This window comes from Bos taurus, chromosome 2 (assembly GCF_002263795.3).
Source record: "Bos taurus isolate L1 Dominette 01449 registration number 42190680 breed Hereford chromosome 2, ARS-UCD2.0, whole genome shotgun sequence".
NCBI lineage: Eukaryota > Metazoa > Chordata > Mammalia > Artiodactyla > Bovidae > Bos > Bos taurus.
The window spans coordinates 129235705-129252121 of record NC_037329.1 but is presented as its reverse complement, the minus strand read 5'-3'; the positions used below and the strand labels follow the sequence as shown (position 1 = coordinate 129252121).

At 50.5% G+C, this 16417-nt stretch overlaps 1 long non-coding RNA gene and 1 other non-coding gene across 2 annotated transcripts; both read right to left on the bottom strand.

Annotated features, from left to right (window-relative positions):
* Positions 1-2360: 2360 nt before the first annotated feature.
* Positions 2361-9410, bottom strand: LOC104971363 (uncharacterized). Its single transcript, XR_009492285.1, has 3 exons — positions 9198-9410; positions 8527-8619; positions 2361-7745 (listed from the first exon to the last, which is right to left on the bottom strand). It is a non-coding gene; the product is annotated as an uncharacterized lncRNA (long non-coding RNA).
* Positions 8287-8359, bottom strand: TRNAG-CCC (transfer RNA glycine (anticodon CCC)). Its single transcript has one exon. It is a non-coding gene; the product is annotated as a tRNA-Gly (tRNA).
* Positions 9411-16417: the final 7007 nt, after the last annotated feature.

Below are 16417 nucleotides of genomic sequence, written 5' to 3'. Positions count from 1 at the left end.
TTCCAGACAAGAGTACTGGAGTGGGGTGCCATTGCCTTCTCCACAGGTAGCCCTGAGACACTAGCAAAACATCGAAAAAAATTGATTTCACTTTTTGTCCATTTCAGCCCCGATCACCACTTTGAAGGAGGGTATCCTAGAGCAAACACGTCCACACCACTCTCTTGCTCAGAACTTGTCCACAGTTCCCTGGGAACCCAGGCAAGGCTTTGAGCTACTCCTTGCCTCCTCAGTCTCACCACTCAGCACCTTCTGCTGCCCTCTTGGCGCCAACACACCGTCTCTTTGGGCCTTTCCTCTTGTTACTCCCTCCAGTCACCCTCTGTGCCCCCAACCCCGGTTCTCGCTTTCCTTTCCTCAGTGGAAAAAGAAAGTGCGACCCTGAGAGGAAAAGGCAGAGGGCCAGGGGCAGAACCCGAACTCCACTCCAGCACCCCCAACCTGGCCCCCCAGCCCCAGCACATCCTGCCCCCCGAGGTGGCCCTGCACAAGCTATCACCCACGCACAGCTACCCCGTCCCCAGCCTGCAGCTTCCTCTGACACACATTTTCCATTGCTGGGCGGGGCAGAGCAGGTTACAGGTGAAAACAAGCTCCGAGGTTTCCTCTCCAGGGTCCTTCCCCCACCGCCCAGGCCTCACCTGGGTTTGGTTTCTGTCCCTCCCCACCCCACAGGTCCGCAGCCCCAACTTCAGTGGCACAGCATCAACAGGGCACCAGCCTACGTGAGGTGTCGCCTGGTGTCCCGGAGCGGGTGCAGGGCAGCTGTCAGAATGGCAGCTCTGCTGTGTGTGAGCTATGTGACTCTGGGCAAGCCCCTGGGCCTCGCTGAGACTTCCCTCCCCATCTGTAAGAAGAGAAGGAATTCCAGCCCCCCTGGGACTGTTGCGGGTGGAGAGGGGGAATTAAATGGAACAATGGAAAGAGCATGAGTGAGCTCTACCAATCTGATTATTGATAAACAGGGATCCGTGCAGGGGAAGGTCCCTTGTTCTGGGCCCAGCTCCATGCCAGGCCCTGAGGGTGGACGAGTTGGGGTCTAGATGCTAATGGAGAGAACCCAGAAGGTACTGGAGTTAGAGACTCGGGCTGTCCATTGTGACTCTGGCAGGGCAGTTTCTCGGATGCAATAAGGAGGATATCTTGCATGCTTTCTAGGTCTTCTGAGTCCGACATCCCAGAGCCTGTGCTAAGAGAAGGCCAGGCCAAGTAAGGCTGCGAGGGACTTCTGTGTCATGACCACGAGAGCCAGGGGTGAACTCTTGGCTCGAGGCCACTGCTCCTTCATTCCCTCCCACCAGCTTCTGTGGTGGGTTCTTTTGTGTCCCTGGCCATCCCGCATCCCTGCCCATCTCATCAGCCAGGCTTCCTTCTTCGGCCTTCACAAGCCCCTGTTCCTCTTTCAAGACCAGCTTGGGTGTTCCTTCCTCAGGCAGCCTTCCTGACTCACAGAAAGTCACAGTTGGGCATTTCCTCCTCGAAGCTCCTAGAACCCCTCTCCATCACCACACTTGCTCCCTTGCTTAGACTAAGGGCTGTCCACTCACCAGGTCTGAAGGAAGGCTTAGATTTTACTCACCATTGCCCGTTGAGCATTCAGCAGATGATTGGGTCCAGAGTTGATGGTGAAAGACGGGTAGGTGACAGGAGAGAGGACAGAATGAATGAAGGGTGGGTGAAGGAAAGAACAAACCGAGAGGCAGATGCATGGACAGGTATACAGGACCTCAAGAGGATGGTTGGATGGATGATTGTACGGGTGAATGGATAATTGATGAGTAATCAATGGGTCAGGAATACTCAACTCCTGAACATTACTCTTAGCATCACACATCTCTGGAATCACAAACACACAAACACACCCTGGATGTGCAGGGAACTCCACTTGCTTCCAGCCATTCTTTCCTGGCTCTGATTTCCCCTTCAATGCATGAATGTGAGTCGAAGAATCTACCCACGAGAATCTGGGGTAAGCCGCTCATCCGAATGTCTTACCTTTATCATCCCATTATAATTTCCCAAGCATCATTGTGAAAATGATGGTGATGAATTCACTGTGAACTTTAACTATGACCCTAGGCTCTGGGAGTGAGCATTTCTGGATAGCCCTGCGTTCAAGCTCAGAAGGAACTGCTGACCATGGGGTTGGCAAAGATGTCAGGATCACTTGCAACCATTTTCCAGTTTGCTTAGTCTAGTTGCCACCATCCTGTGCAGCCCTCACCTTCTACCCCTTAACTACCCCCTCCTCCCAAAAGAGAATTTAGCAACTTAGCCAGAAGTCCTCAGTGCTCCTCTGCCATCACCCTACCCCCATGCTGTCTCAAGGTCCTAGGAGAATAGGGGTTGGAGCCCATTTTGGAAGGTTATTACCTTCTCTTATTACCTTCCCTTATCTGCAAACTCCGGGAGATGGTGAGGGAATGGGGGACCTGGCGGGCTGCAGTCCACGGGGTCACAAAGAGTCAGGCACGACTTGGCAACTGAACAACAATGACAACCTTCCCTTAATCTGTTCCCTGGAATCAGCTGAGGTAGAAACACTGCAGGATTTGGGGTCAGAGGACTTCAGTTAAAGTTTTGACTTTAGCCCTTGTCAGCGGCTTCACTCTGGCAAGAAGGGGTTGGTCCAGAGGAAGACAGGCTTTGGAACCACACAGCTGTAGGTTCCAGCCTGCCCCCATCAGGGAGTACTTGTGACCCCGGGCAAGATACTCCCCTGAGTCTCTGCTTCCTCAACTGCAAAGTGGGAGCAAAAGCCCTACTGAGCTCCCAGAGCTGTTGTGAGAATCGAAGGAGATGCTGCTCCACACTAGAGGCTACGGAACCCTGAAATGGGATCAGGATGAACTAAGATGCGCCGTAAGTGCAACACACACCCCAGATTTGGAAGACTTCAAAAAAGATGTAAAAACCTCTGGCATTTTCCCATCAATTTTACTTGATAATATTATTTGTTGATATTTTGAAACACTGGGCTAAATAAAATGTTATGACTTTTTTTTTTCAAAGATGATGCTCAAAAGTCCTTCCTCTGTACAGCCTCTCCGAGCGTGATGGCTTCCCTTCTGCCTGGCCACAGCATTCGCCCATGCCTCGGTCACGGCGTTCAGCAAATATTGTGGTTGTCTCTTAAGGCATCTGTCTCCCCGACTAGTCCATGAGTTCTCTGAGGTCAGGGACTCTTGTCTTGGTCATCTCTGCCCTCAGCTCCATACCCAAGAGCCTGGGACATGGCAGATCTCAGCAAAAATTAATTGAGTGGATAAATACCTGACCGTGAAAGCCGTGTGAATGTTTATTATTCGACCATACCTGGAGTCCTAAATGAATACATCAGGGTACACGTCACACATGATCAGGGCCCTGGCAGGAAACAGATGGTACATTCAAATTGAGTAATTTGAAGAGAATTGAATCAAGGGTCTATGACAAAGATGTGGGCAGGATTTAGGGAGACTAGGAGGGACAAGGCAGTGTCCCAGGGCTGGCAACCATGGAGAGCTGTTATCACTCACAACCCAAAGGGTCGGGAGGGAGAGGGTACCTGGACCCAGAGCCACAGTTGTATGCCTGGGGCCGCTGACGGAAGCTGCAGACTTTGGGTGAGGGACACGGGCAGCCTGTGGGTGCCCTGCAGGAAGGGGCTGGGGCAATAAATAGATTGTCACCCTCCACCTGCCTCTGCCTCCTGCCCCACCCCACCAGAAGCCAGAGGACAAAGCCCATTGATGTCACCCACCAAGGTCACCTACCAAGCACAGAACAGATGGAGATGGGCAGAGGACAGTTCTGGAGGGACAAACAGAGAAATTGAGCACTAGAGTGAACGTTAGAACGCCCAGGATCTTTGAGGGGTTCTGGACATCCTTGGAAAGTATAAGAAATGGTCACAGCCAACCACAATTGTTAGTTAAGCAATTGCTGTGTGTTGGCTGCTGTGCAAACCTCTTTTCCAGGCTCAGAGAGTCCAAGGAACGTGCCCAGGGAGGACTGGAACATAGGTCGGCCTCAAAATTCTGGTTCTCCTTGCCTCTTGGTGACTTCACGTCAGGAGCTAGGCTACGCACTTTATCTACAGCATCTCTAATGTAGGTCATGTCCTTTTCCTGTCTCAGAGAGGCCAAGTGACTTCTCTGGAGCCACACAGCTTACGGGAAGTAGGGGTGGGGAGGAGAAGCAGAGTGGGAAAGTTTGCCCTTAATCGGGGCAGGCGACTGGCAAATTGCATGGTGGCGCCTCAGGGATTTTTTTTTAGCCCCATTAGCCCCAACGGGTGGAGCCACCTCTTACCAGGTGCCTCCTGGAGTCACTCCCCCAGCTGCAACCACAGGATTTAGATTTTCAGAGCTGGGCCGGGCCCTCAGCATCCTCTAGGTTGGCTCTTGTCTGTGACTCTAAAACTAATAACAATGATGGCAGCGACAGCCATGGCTTCCTGGGCCCCCGGTATATCCAGTCATTGTCATTCTCTACCTGGCCACTACATCTGGCCACAAGTCTCCCCGAGGATTTTGATACCCGTGCGTGCGTGCGTGCATGTTCAGTCACTCAGTCATGTCCGACTCTACAGGCAGGTATTATGGGCTGCTCACTTTGCAGAACAAGAACGGAGGCTGAGAAGGCAAAGGACTTGCCCACTGTTACACAGCAAATCACTCTCAGAGCCAGACCTGCCCCCAAGCCAGTGCCTGCAGCTCAGAGCGCTGACTCCGGACCCAGGCAGGCTGAGTTCATCTGCACCTACCAGACGGGCTGACCTCCGGCAAGCCATTTTTCTGCACCTAAGTTTCCACACCTGTAAAATAGGAATGACATAGTACCTACTTCATTTGGTTGTGGTGAGGATGAAATGATCATTCTCTGCAAAGCACGTCAAACATCAGCTAGAACATACCAAGGGCTTCAGGATTATTTTACCTCCAAGTCCACCAAGCTTTCCACCCCCACCTGCAGAGGCTCTTAGAATTGTGTTCCTGCGGGACCCTGGCTTGCACAGTAGCTGACTAGGTAGCTGCCACCCCACCGGGGCATGCCTATGCCTACTTCTTCCCTACTCACCCGACCCTCACCACAACCTCATCCCACTTTACAGACAAGGCAACTCAGGCCCAGAGAGAAGGGATAACCTGGCCAGGCCTTCACACCTCAGACATCTCAGAGCCAGGATGGCAGCTCCCACAGCCAAGCTGGTAATCCCCTACTTCTCCCAACTGCAGGAAACCCAGATTGTTGTGATTATTGGTATTGTCATCCCAAACAATACCCGAGAAGACAACAATGCGACAATCACGGAGGGTGCTTATTTCCACAGGCTCCACAATCATCCCGAGGCCCAGCGGGGAGGGAGCCTGGGGCTTTAAGAAGAGGCTCCTCAAGGCAGGATGAACAAACAAGCAGTGAAAACCCTGCAGCTGGGCCCCAGGTGCTGGGAGAGAGAGTGGGGCAGGAAGCGGGCAGGCCATTTCTTTCTTTCCTCTTCTTTCTTATTTGTTTGAGAAGCAACTTTACTTTCTAAATCGGTCATTGTCACCCGTTGGCCCCTGCCCCACCTGGGCCAGGGCCTCTGGTGACGGGAGCTCTGGAGGAAGTTCTAGGGGGCAGGCAGGACGAGGGTGCTAGGTGTGGCAGGGCCCAGCTGGACCTTGCGGGGGGGCCTCGTCCCCCTCCTCCTTGTGACCGGAGCCTGGCAGACAGTGCTTGCCTGTTTGACCAGGATCCTCCGGGTTCAGCTGCCAGTGGACAGGGGCCCATCCTAAACCGGGGGGTAGTGGGGACAGTGGTTAGGGGCAAGGCCCTCGAGTCAGACCCGTCTAGCTTCCCAGCTCTGTGATCTCATTTCTCTGAGCCTCTGTTTTCTCATCTGTAAAATGGGAGTGGTTGCTGTGAAGATTAAACATCATTAAATAACACGACCTGGGTAAAGCATTTAGCACGTTGACTAGCACTTAGCATATTCACTAGCTGGAGACTCACTTAAGAGGCCAAAATAGTTACTGGGGCATTTACTATGTGCCAGGTGTTTTCAAAGCATTCTACACCTATTCATTCATTTAATAACACCCTCCCTACTTGAGAAAATCGAGGTACATGGAGAGACCAAATGCATTAGACACACAGAGCCTGATGCATGTTTTTCAGGCTGTCAGTAGCGCTTACACAATACTGGGGGATCCCTTTAAGAAAAAGAATAGAAAGTTATGAATATAAAATAAGGTACAAGGCCATGCAAGTGAAAGACCTGAGGCTTAAGCCTCACCTTAAGTCTCCCTCTAAGCTCTAGACCACCCTGCTAGCAAGTAGCTGAGCCCAGGTGGCCAGCTCCAGAACCCACGGTTGGTATAAACGCAGTCCTGCTGGTAGGCAAGGCAGTCACTGCAGAATGCCATACAAGAGGCCAGCAAACAAGAGGCAGCTCTTCCCATGTGCTAGCCACGTGCCACACACTCTTCTAATCTAACCCTCCAACGACCCAGTGAAGTGAGCGCATTATTACCATCCCCTTCCACAGATGAGAAGAATGCGGCTCAGAGAGGACCAGTGACTTGCCTGAGGGCAGAGCAGGATTCAAACCCAGGCAGCCTGACTTCGGAAGCCTTATGTTCACAATAACTGTTACTTTTCTCATCCCTGGGGATCAGAGCCTCCTGTTACTCCTCACCTCGCTTTGCAGGTCCTTCGCCTCTTACCCAACGGCAGCTTGGGGTAGGGACAAGGCACCTTGACTGTGGAGTCAGAGATGCTTGTATACTAATCCTCAGGCTGTCACTTCCTTGCTGTGAGGCCAGGAGCGAGACTTGTCACATCTCTGAACCTCAGTTTTCTCATCTGTAAATTAGGATTGCATAATTTATAGGGTGGCTATAAAGTCTAGACGCACTGATTATTATTTAACATGTTTTGTAATATTCAATCAATGAACCATGTATTAAATACATATATTTGCCTCTGTTTTTAGACCTTAGGGCTTCCCTTATAGCTTAGTCGGTAAAGAATCTGCCTGCAATGCAGGAGACCTGGGTTCAATCCCTGGGTTGGGAAGATCCCCTGGAGAAGGAAACGGCAACCCACTCCAGTATTCTTGCCTGGAAAATCCCATGGACAGAAGAGCCTGGTGGGCTACAGTCCATGGGGTCGCAAGAGTCAGACACGACTGAGCAACTAAACCCCAGCACCACTAGACCTTATGGCTGCCCTGGGTAATACTTCATAGGATAGCTTGGAGGACCAGAGATAAAGAAAGATGAAGTGCCTGGTCCTATTAACAGCTCAGATTGATAGAGATTGCTATGAATGGAGGCAAGGTGAGAGGTCATTGGTGAGGAGTAGATTTGGAATGGAGAAAGGGCACAGCACCAGGGGTAAGGCGAGCTGCACTCTGGACGGGTTTCCATCATGGCTCACTGTGTGACCTTGAACAAGATGCTCCCCTCTTTTTGGGCTGTTTCTGCATTTGCAAGTGGCATGCATTTCTCCCAGGGCATGAATGAAATTTTCTCCAGGGTCCTTAAGAGGCTGAGTTTCTGAATAGAAGCACAGGACTGTCTTCTGGGATCCCCTGAGAGCTGCTCCCGTGGGGACTCCCACTCCTCTGGGGTGCCCTTTGTGGCTACCACCGTTGACACAGAGAGGAGGGTTTGCAGTGAACTCTCACATCGCATTTGCTCCAGCAGCACTGCAGTGTGGTGGCCCTGGCATGTGAGCTTCATCCCTGGAAGGCTTGGATCTAACCTTCGTTTCCTCATCTGTAAAATGGGGGTGGAGATAATAGACTTGCTCAACCACACTGTACAAAGGAGACCGAGATCCCAGGAGGCACAGGACTTGCTGAAGGTCAAGGTTCCCATCTTGTCCTTGTCCTTCTGTCCCTGCCTCACCCCCTCCCAGGTGTGGGCTCTCCAGGGGGGACTCCTGCCTTCCTCTCCCCATCCCAGAGGGCTGGGTCACCTTGTTCTTCTCCCGCTCCGTGGCATCCTCTCTCTCTCCTCTCCACCTGGTAAACCCAGCCGGTGGGGTCAGGCCAGCCCTGGTGCCCCCACTTGGAAGTACGGTGACTCTGAGCAAGCCACCTACCCACTCTGAGTCCCTATTCCCTTATCCTTGAAATGGGAACAGCAGTCCCCACCTCCTGTATGAAAATGCTCAGCACACCCAGCATCTTACTCACTGTGACACGCAGAGAACATTAGCACCTAAAATTTGTTTTAATATTTATTTATATACTTGGCTACGCCAGATATTCGTTGCAGCATGCAGGGTCTTTAAGTTGCAGCATGCAAGATCTAGTTCCCTGGCCAGGGATCGAACCCAGGCCCCCTGCATTGGGAGTTCAGAGTCTTAGCCACTGGACCACCAGGGAAGTCCCCAGAACATCAGCATTTTTTGTCTCCATCAGTTATCTTTTAGCACCACCTCGAATGTTGCTTTCCTATAGAGTTGCCCTGGTGCCTCCTATGAGCCATGTTTATCTGGGCTCCCACAGCCCAGGCCCTGTGGCACTTATCATCCCGAATAGTAGCTACTCACCATCGTATCATATCTCCCGATGCCTTAGACGCCTGTGTGCTGCCATGTCTGACACTGGGACTGGGGTACATACAGCAGGGGCTCTGCTAAAGACTGTTGAATGAATAAATGCGTGAGGCCTCAGTGGGCCTGAAGGTATTAGCTAAACTTTCTACCCATCAGGGTCTCAGGATTCTGGGGCTATGACCACTGCCACTACTAACAATTTCTTCCACCAGCAGAATAAGTAGCTCCCAATTACTGAGCATTTAGCGTGTGCCAGGCATCGGGGTAAGCATTTCTCTGTGCCATCTTGCTCCCACCTTTCACCCATCCTATGGGGTGGGTGTTCTGTGAGTGTCCTCATATCACAGGTGGGGAAATGAGCTCCACCGGGAGCCGTGGTAGAACCTGCACTGGCCCATCAGAGCTCACAGCCTTTTTCCACGCCAAGTGAGGGTGGGTGGTTGGAGCCCAGAACAGGGGGCACCTGTCATCCCTTCCAGAATTTGCCTTTTTCCATTGCCTCCCTGTAGAACTTCTCTCCTCCCTTGAAGACTTTGCTTCTCCTAGAACCTCTCTCAGACTCATCAGTCTCCTTCCCAAGTTCCGTGCAACCTGGAAATGTCAGTGTTCCCCAGAGGTCTGCCCTTAAACCTGCAGGCTGGTGGGGTGTCCTCACGGGTTCCTACCCACTGGGAAAGGCAAGTAGGCCAGTCACAGGGCCCCATTCTCCTTGGTACAATGGTTGGGTTGGGTCTTGCACATGTGATGGGCTGGTCAATCAAGCCTCCACCATCCCCAGCACTGCTGATGCAGCGGATAGGGACCACTGGCTTCCTCCTTCCGAAGTGTGAGCTGATCAATGTTCTGAACATGTATCTTTTCTGGGACTGGAGAGGGCCAGTCTGTCATGGGAGAGAAAGAAGATGGCCCATTCTTAAAGAAAGGCAGAAACAAACAGAATTGACTGATGGAGGTGGCAGGGAGATAACCCAATGACATTATCAGGAACCCTGAATCCAGCAACGCCTGAAGTTGACACTCCCTTGAAACTCCAAGATAACAGACCCACTAGACCCTTTTTTTTTTAGACTCTTAATATCTCTCATTTTCCTTAAAAAAATTTTTTTTAAACCTAGGTTGAATTGAGTTCTGTTACTTACAACCAAAAGATTCCTAATATTCTTTGGTCTCTCGTTAGCCTCTCCCTAATACTCTCTTCTCTCTCACTTTTAGCCTTTCCCTGGAAGATGCTGGGTCTTCATCTGCTCCCACGTCTGGAGGTACAGCACAGACAGCTCTTGAAGAAATGGATGTCTAATGGGTACTTTGAAGAGGACCTCACTCTACTCTGTTCCTGGGCTCCCATCACCATGAATGCTGTCCCTATCCACCTCAAGCTCCAGAGACAGAAAATTCAGTCATCTTTACCTTCTCTCCTTAAATCATTCTACTGAATATTCTGCTGTTCTGTTCTGGAAAGGTTTCACCCATCTGTCCCTTCTCCCACCCTCTTGCCATTGCCTTAGCTCAGGCCACCTTCAACTCAAGGCAACGGCTTCAGTCTGTCCTCTCTTCCCTCTTCTTGCCTTTAAATATCCTCTACACCTACCACAGGGATCTTTCTAGAACCCCCACCTGACTACATCGTTCCCCTGTTGCAAAGCCTTCATATACACTCATCAACCTCAGGATAGAGTCTGAGCTCCCTAGGGAGGCACTGGTGGAGAAGGAAATGGCAACCCACTCCAGTATCCTTGCCTAGAGAATCCTGTGGATGGAGGAGCCTGGTGGGCTGCTGTCCATAGGGTCTCACAGAGTCAGACACGACTGAAGCGACTTAGCAGCAGCAGCAGCAGCAGCAGGAAAGCACTGGAAGCCCTGCCCAACTTGTCTTCATCTGAACCTCCCTCCTTCCTGCCCTGCATTTCAGCCACATTTCATGTCCTTTCCCTGAACACACTACACACTTTCTCATCCCTGGATTTTTCTGCTATAATTTGTCTCTGACTGCGATATACTTCCCTTTCTCCCCATGGGAGCTATAACCATTCCTTAAAGAGTCCTCTCAAGGCTGACTCCTCGGGAAGTCTTCCTCCCTGCCTCACCCCAGCGAGCCAACTTCCTCCCTCCTTTGTGCTCCCAGAACACCTTTGCCTCTTGGCTAACTGGACCCTGAAGCCTCCTGATTGTAGGATCTCCCTCCGCACCCTTGTCCCAGCATGGCATGACATGGTGGGCTCCAGGAGTGAAGATCAAGTCCAGTGGCCTTTCTCATGGGGACCCTCGGTGACTCACTGCCTAAATCTAGTTTGCTTCTTGACCAATCCAAGACCCTTTAAGACAAAATTTTAATTTTTTTCTTTTTTGGATGTAGACAGCACTTCACAGTTTACAAGTGTTTCCAGGTTTATTTTCTCGTTCCATGGTCTTTACCCCTCTGTGGATTGTCAGGGACTGTGCTATCAACCCCAGTTATAGCTGGAAAATTTGGTTCAGAGAGTTAGGGATGGAACCAAGCCCCTGACTCTCTCCCATCCTCAGACTTTTCCCATCCATGTCTTCCTCAACCTTGCATTTCCCAAATAGGAGCTGAAAACCAAGGAAAGCCCCAGTGAGAGGAGGGAATGCCTATCTCTGGGTAGGCAGTAAGTGATGATACCTACAACTATAGCAGCTGCCCTCAGCGTGGGCACTTTCTAGGCACTTTGTGAACATTATCTACTCATGAAAGTGAAGGGAAAGTGAAAGTCGCTCAGTCGTGTTCGACTCTTTGCCACCCCATGGACTGTATAGTCCCTGGAATTCTCCAGGCCAGAACACTGGAGTGGGTAGCCTTTCCCTTCTCCAGGGGATCTTCCCAACCCAGGGATGGAACCCTGGTCTCTCCTGCATTTGCAGGCAATTCTTTACCAGCTGAGCCACAAGGGAAGCCCTATCTACTTCTGAAAAAGGGTTAATCAGTCTTATTTCACAAGTGAGGACACTGAGGCAGAGAGCAGTTAGACTTGCCCCTCTTAGGTTCTCCTGGACGCTTCGGCATTGGGACAGCGCTTTAGAGTTTATAACGTCCCCATCCCCTCCTCCATCTCAGGAGCCTGACACTGGGAGATGGACATTCTCCCATTTCACAGAGGCAACAACCGAGGCTCAGAAGTCAGCTGCTGGGCTGGGAGATGGCATCAGGCCTTCTGATGGGGGAGCGCGCCCAGAGTCAGGGGGCGCAGCTGGGACGGGGGCGCAGGGCCGCGAGTGGGCGTCCGCGTCATCGCCTCCGCCGCAGGGCGCGGAGCCCGGGTCTCTGCAGCGAGCGCGCCAGGTGCGTGGCAGGTGGGCAACGCACAGCGGGCGTGCCCGCGTGGGCGCGGGCGAGGGACCCAAGCGGGCGGAGCCCCACGCCCATCCTCCCTCCCACCCGCCCTTTCTCCCGTGGCTGGTGGCAGGTGAGTGGGTGTCGAGGAACCGCCAGGCAGCGGAGAAAACAGGACGCCGCAGAAATCAGATTACTCACCTGCAGCTGTGACTACCCAGGGCTAATAAAAGCTGAGCTTCCTGTTGTTTCTTTATTACCACCCTCTGCCTCCCCCAGCCCCAGCCCGCTCCCAGCTGCAGTCAGAGCCCTAACCAATTGCCAGAAACCAGTAGCTTCGGGGTCCGGACCACTCTGCGGGCCTGAAATTGGACCGTGTGTTCAGCACACGATGGGGTTAATGTTGCCCCCTGGGTGGCCCTCCCTCACCTGCATAGGAATCCCCTGGGGTGCTGCTTAATTAAAAATGTCCCCAGACTTTGTTTCCCATCTGCTGAATCAGAATCTCTGCAGTCTGGGGCCTTGGAATCTGCCAATTCATACCAAACTCTGGTGTTCTGTACATAGGCTCAAGTTTGTGAGCCACGGAGTTCAGGTATTGGAGATTCTGAGGCTCTGAGTTTATTTTTCTTGTCTGCCACCCACAAGTTAGGGATGGAACCTGGCCCCAGTATTGGCCAAATAAGTCCCCCGGACTTACAGGGCCTTCACATGAGCCTCAGTTTGCTAAGTGAGGATGAAAAGAATACAGATTTCTTGAAACTGAAAAGAGGCTCAAATGAAATACGTTTAGCATGATTTCTGGTGGTTGCTGCTGAGTTTATAGACCAACCAGGAATAGACATTGAACAATATGATAATATCTAAGAGGTAGGGGAGTTCGGGGGAGAATGGATACATGGGGAAAATGGTTACATGGCGGAGTCCCCTCACTGTTCACCTGAAACTGTGACAACATTGTTTAGCTAACTGGTGATACCCCAGTACAAAATAAAAAGTTAAAAAAAAAATACCTGAGGGGTGGGCAGGATGGACGGGAGCCGTGGGGAGGGGGCAGGGGGATTGAAGGGGCCATAATTCACGCTGGGAACCTTGAGAAAAGCTTCTCCAAGATGGGTCCCCAGCACACCAGGAAGTGTTCCTGCCCAGGACATTGAAAACCCCTTATGGCCAGACTCTGTGACGTCCGACTCCGGGGTAGGTCACCCACTCTCCCTCAAGCTCTCACCTACCCCAGCTTCAAGGAGACCCCACCTTCCTGTTTCTGCCTCCCTTCCCAGCAGCTCATTTGCGGTCTCCCCAGCTCCTCCTCCTCCTTCTGCACACCCTCATTCCCTATATCAACAACCTCACTCAGGCCCAGTTACCTTCTCCAAGCTGAGCTCTGCCCTGAGCTCCCAACGAGTAAATGCAGCACCTCCTAGAGATGTCCATGGATGACCCCCAAGCCCCCCAACTCAACTTGACCCACTCTGGACTCATCCTTTTGCTGTCCCCTCCAACCTGCTTCTTCTGAGCACCCTGTTCTAGGGCATCACACCTAGATATTGTCCCATGTGATTTCTGCCGTCTGTCCCCACATACAGTCTTCAGTCCAATCAACTCTGTCTCCCCATAGCTCTAGAATCCATCCCCTTCTTTCCAGCACTCCTGTCCCTGTGTACTTCACACCCCCTGGTTCAGGACTCTATACTCTCTCATCTGGATTATTTTTACAGCCTCTTAAACTCTTCCTGTCTCAGGTCTTACCCCTCACTTTAGCTGGGGACATCTTTCTGAGACACAAATCTTGTTTCTGTCTCAAACCTTTAGTCATCCCTTGGAGCCTTAAGTGTACAACCCAAATCCTTCTCCTCCCATTCAGTGCTCACCTGGGCAGATGGACCCTCTCCTCTCCACCCCACTGTCTCAGCATTTTGCACAAAAAAGCAAAATTGAGCTCTTACTAAATGCTTATATCATGGTGAGTCAGTTATCTTTAAAGCTTTATTCAAGTCTGATAGCATCCCATGACTGTTATTCCTTATTGATGACAAAACGAAGGAAGAGGGAGGAGGCAGGGTAAGTTACCCAAGGTCATATGTGAAAAAGTGGAAGTGTTAGTTGCTCAGTCAAGTCCAACACTTTGTGACTCTGGACTGTGGCCCACCAGGCTCCTCCATTCATGGAATTCTCCAGGCAAGAATACTGGAGTGAATAGCCATGGGTCAAACCTGGGTCTCCTGCATTGCAGGCAGATTTTCCACCCTCTGAGCCACCAGGGACACCCACCCAAGTTCATACAGCTAGTACATAGCCGAGCTGGGATTTGCACTTGAGTCTCTCTAGCCCCAGAGCTGGTGCTCTTCATTGCTCTGATCTGGAGCCACTTCTTCCTGGTTGGACCATATTCTCACTTTTTGTATCTTCCTTGGTGTCTAAGGAAGCTCCCAGATAGCCTCCCTGATAGTTCAGTTGGTAAAGAACCCACCTGCAATGTGGGAGACACCAGTTCAATTCCTGGGTTGGGAAGATCTGCTGGAGAAGGGATAGGCTACCCACTCCAGTATTCTTGGGCTTTCCTTGTGGCTCAGCTGGTAAAGAATCCATCCACAGTACGGGTGACCTGGGTTCGATCCCTGGGTGGGGAAGATACCCTGGAGAAGGGAACAGCTACCCACCCCAGTATTCTGGCCTGGAGACTGGCATGGACCATACAGTCCATGGGGTCACAAAGAATCGGACACGACTGAGCAACTTTTTTGGTGTCTAAGAGGGTGATTAGAATATGATGCTAAGTGCTAAGTCGCTTCAGTCGTGTCTGACTCTGTGCGACCCCAGAGACGGCAGCCCACCAGGCTCCCTGTCCCTGGGATTCTCCAGGCAAGAACACTGGAGTGGGTTGCCATTTCCTTCTCCAATGCATGAAAGTGAAAAGTGAAAGTGAAGTCGCTCAGTCGTGTTTGACCCTTAGCATGGACTGCAGCCTACCAAGCTCCTCCGTCCAAGGGATTTTCCAGGCAAGAGTACTGGAGTGGGGTGCCATTGCCTTCTCCTAGAATATGATGGATGCCTTTTAAATGAATGAAACCACTCTATCCACACTTCCATTTGATTCTTACAACAACTCTGAAAACCACAGAAGTTAAGAAAAAAACTTTGTTATGTAATATTTGGTGAATACCAAAAGAAAATGTGTGTTGAATGTTTGGTTTATGAAGACAAATGACAATGAACCACTGCCCCAGTTTAGGAACTAGAACTTCACCAGCACTGTTGAAACCAGCTATGTGTTTTCCCAGTTCTGTTCCTTGCCTCCCTCCAGAGTTCAACACGATCTTGAATTTTGTGATTCCCATTCACTTGCTTTGAGAAAAAATATTGTCACTCTATGGGGATGGATCCTACACAACATAGTTTTGTTTGCTTTTTGACTTTTATATAAATAATATGATGCATAGGTATTCCTCTTTGGCTTGATTTTTCATGCATCACTAGGTTTCCAAAATACATACCCGATTTTACATTTTAGCTCACATTCACTCACTTTCTCAGCTCCCTAGTATTCCATTGTCTAAGTTAGACCTCAGCTTCTTCATCTGTTCTCCAGTCAATGAGCATTAGGTCGTTCTAGTTTTTTGCTATAATAGTAGGTCCGCCATGATCATTCTTAAACATGTTTCTGGCTGCACACAAGTGGGAGTTTCTCTAGGCTGCATATCTGAGATAGAAATTGTGGGTCATCATGTATGCACATGTTTAACTTTACAAGTGCTGCCGAGTTTCTTTTCCAAAGTGCTGTACCCATGAACACACCCCTCTGGCTGCCAGGGTAGGTGAGCGCTCCAGTGGCTCCACGTCCTCACCAACACTTAGTACTACCAGATTCTTCATGGTGCCTAACATGTCAGTCGTCATTTGCATTTCCCTAACCAGATGAAACATCTTTTCATTTGTTTATTTTGCATCCTGGCTTCTTTCTCAGTGAATTGCCTGTTCAAACTTTCGCCATTTCTCTCTTAGGTTGTTTAATTTTTTTTTTTCTTATTGCTTTGAGGCAATCTCAGGGAAGTGTTTTGGTTTTGTTTCTTAATAGGCTTGTAATCTGAGATCCAAGTTCACAGGGGACAGAGCTGGGTCCCAGTCCCATGTCTATCTGATTCCAGGTCCCTTTGTACAAATCCCTCTCATTCATTCATTCATTTATTCTTCAACTGTCTACTGATGACCTTCTCAATAAACACTGGAGAAGGAAGAGAGAGTTGTGGTTGAGTATAGACTGTGGAGCCCCTCTGCCTGAATTGTAATCTCTTCTCTGCCACTCACTAGCTGTAACCGTAGGTAAATTTCTCACCAATCTGTACTTTGGTTTCCTTACATGTAAAATAAGGATTATACTGATACTAACAGGACCTCTTTTATAGGACTGATGTATGGGAACTGAATGTGTAAATTCATTTAAAGTGGTTTAGGATTGTATCCAGCAGTCAGTGTTGAATAAATAGCCAGCACAAGCCAGGTAGTAAGCTAGTAGGGTTCTTGTTCTGGAGACATGGGAATGAAAAGACAGGCAAAGACACCGCCCTCGTCGAGCTCACTGTCCAGCAAAAGGAGACAGAC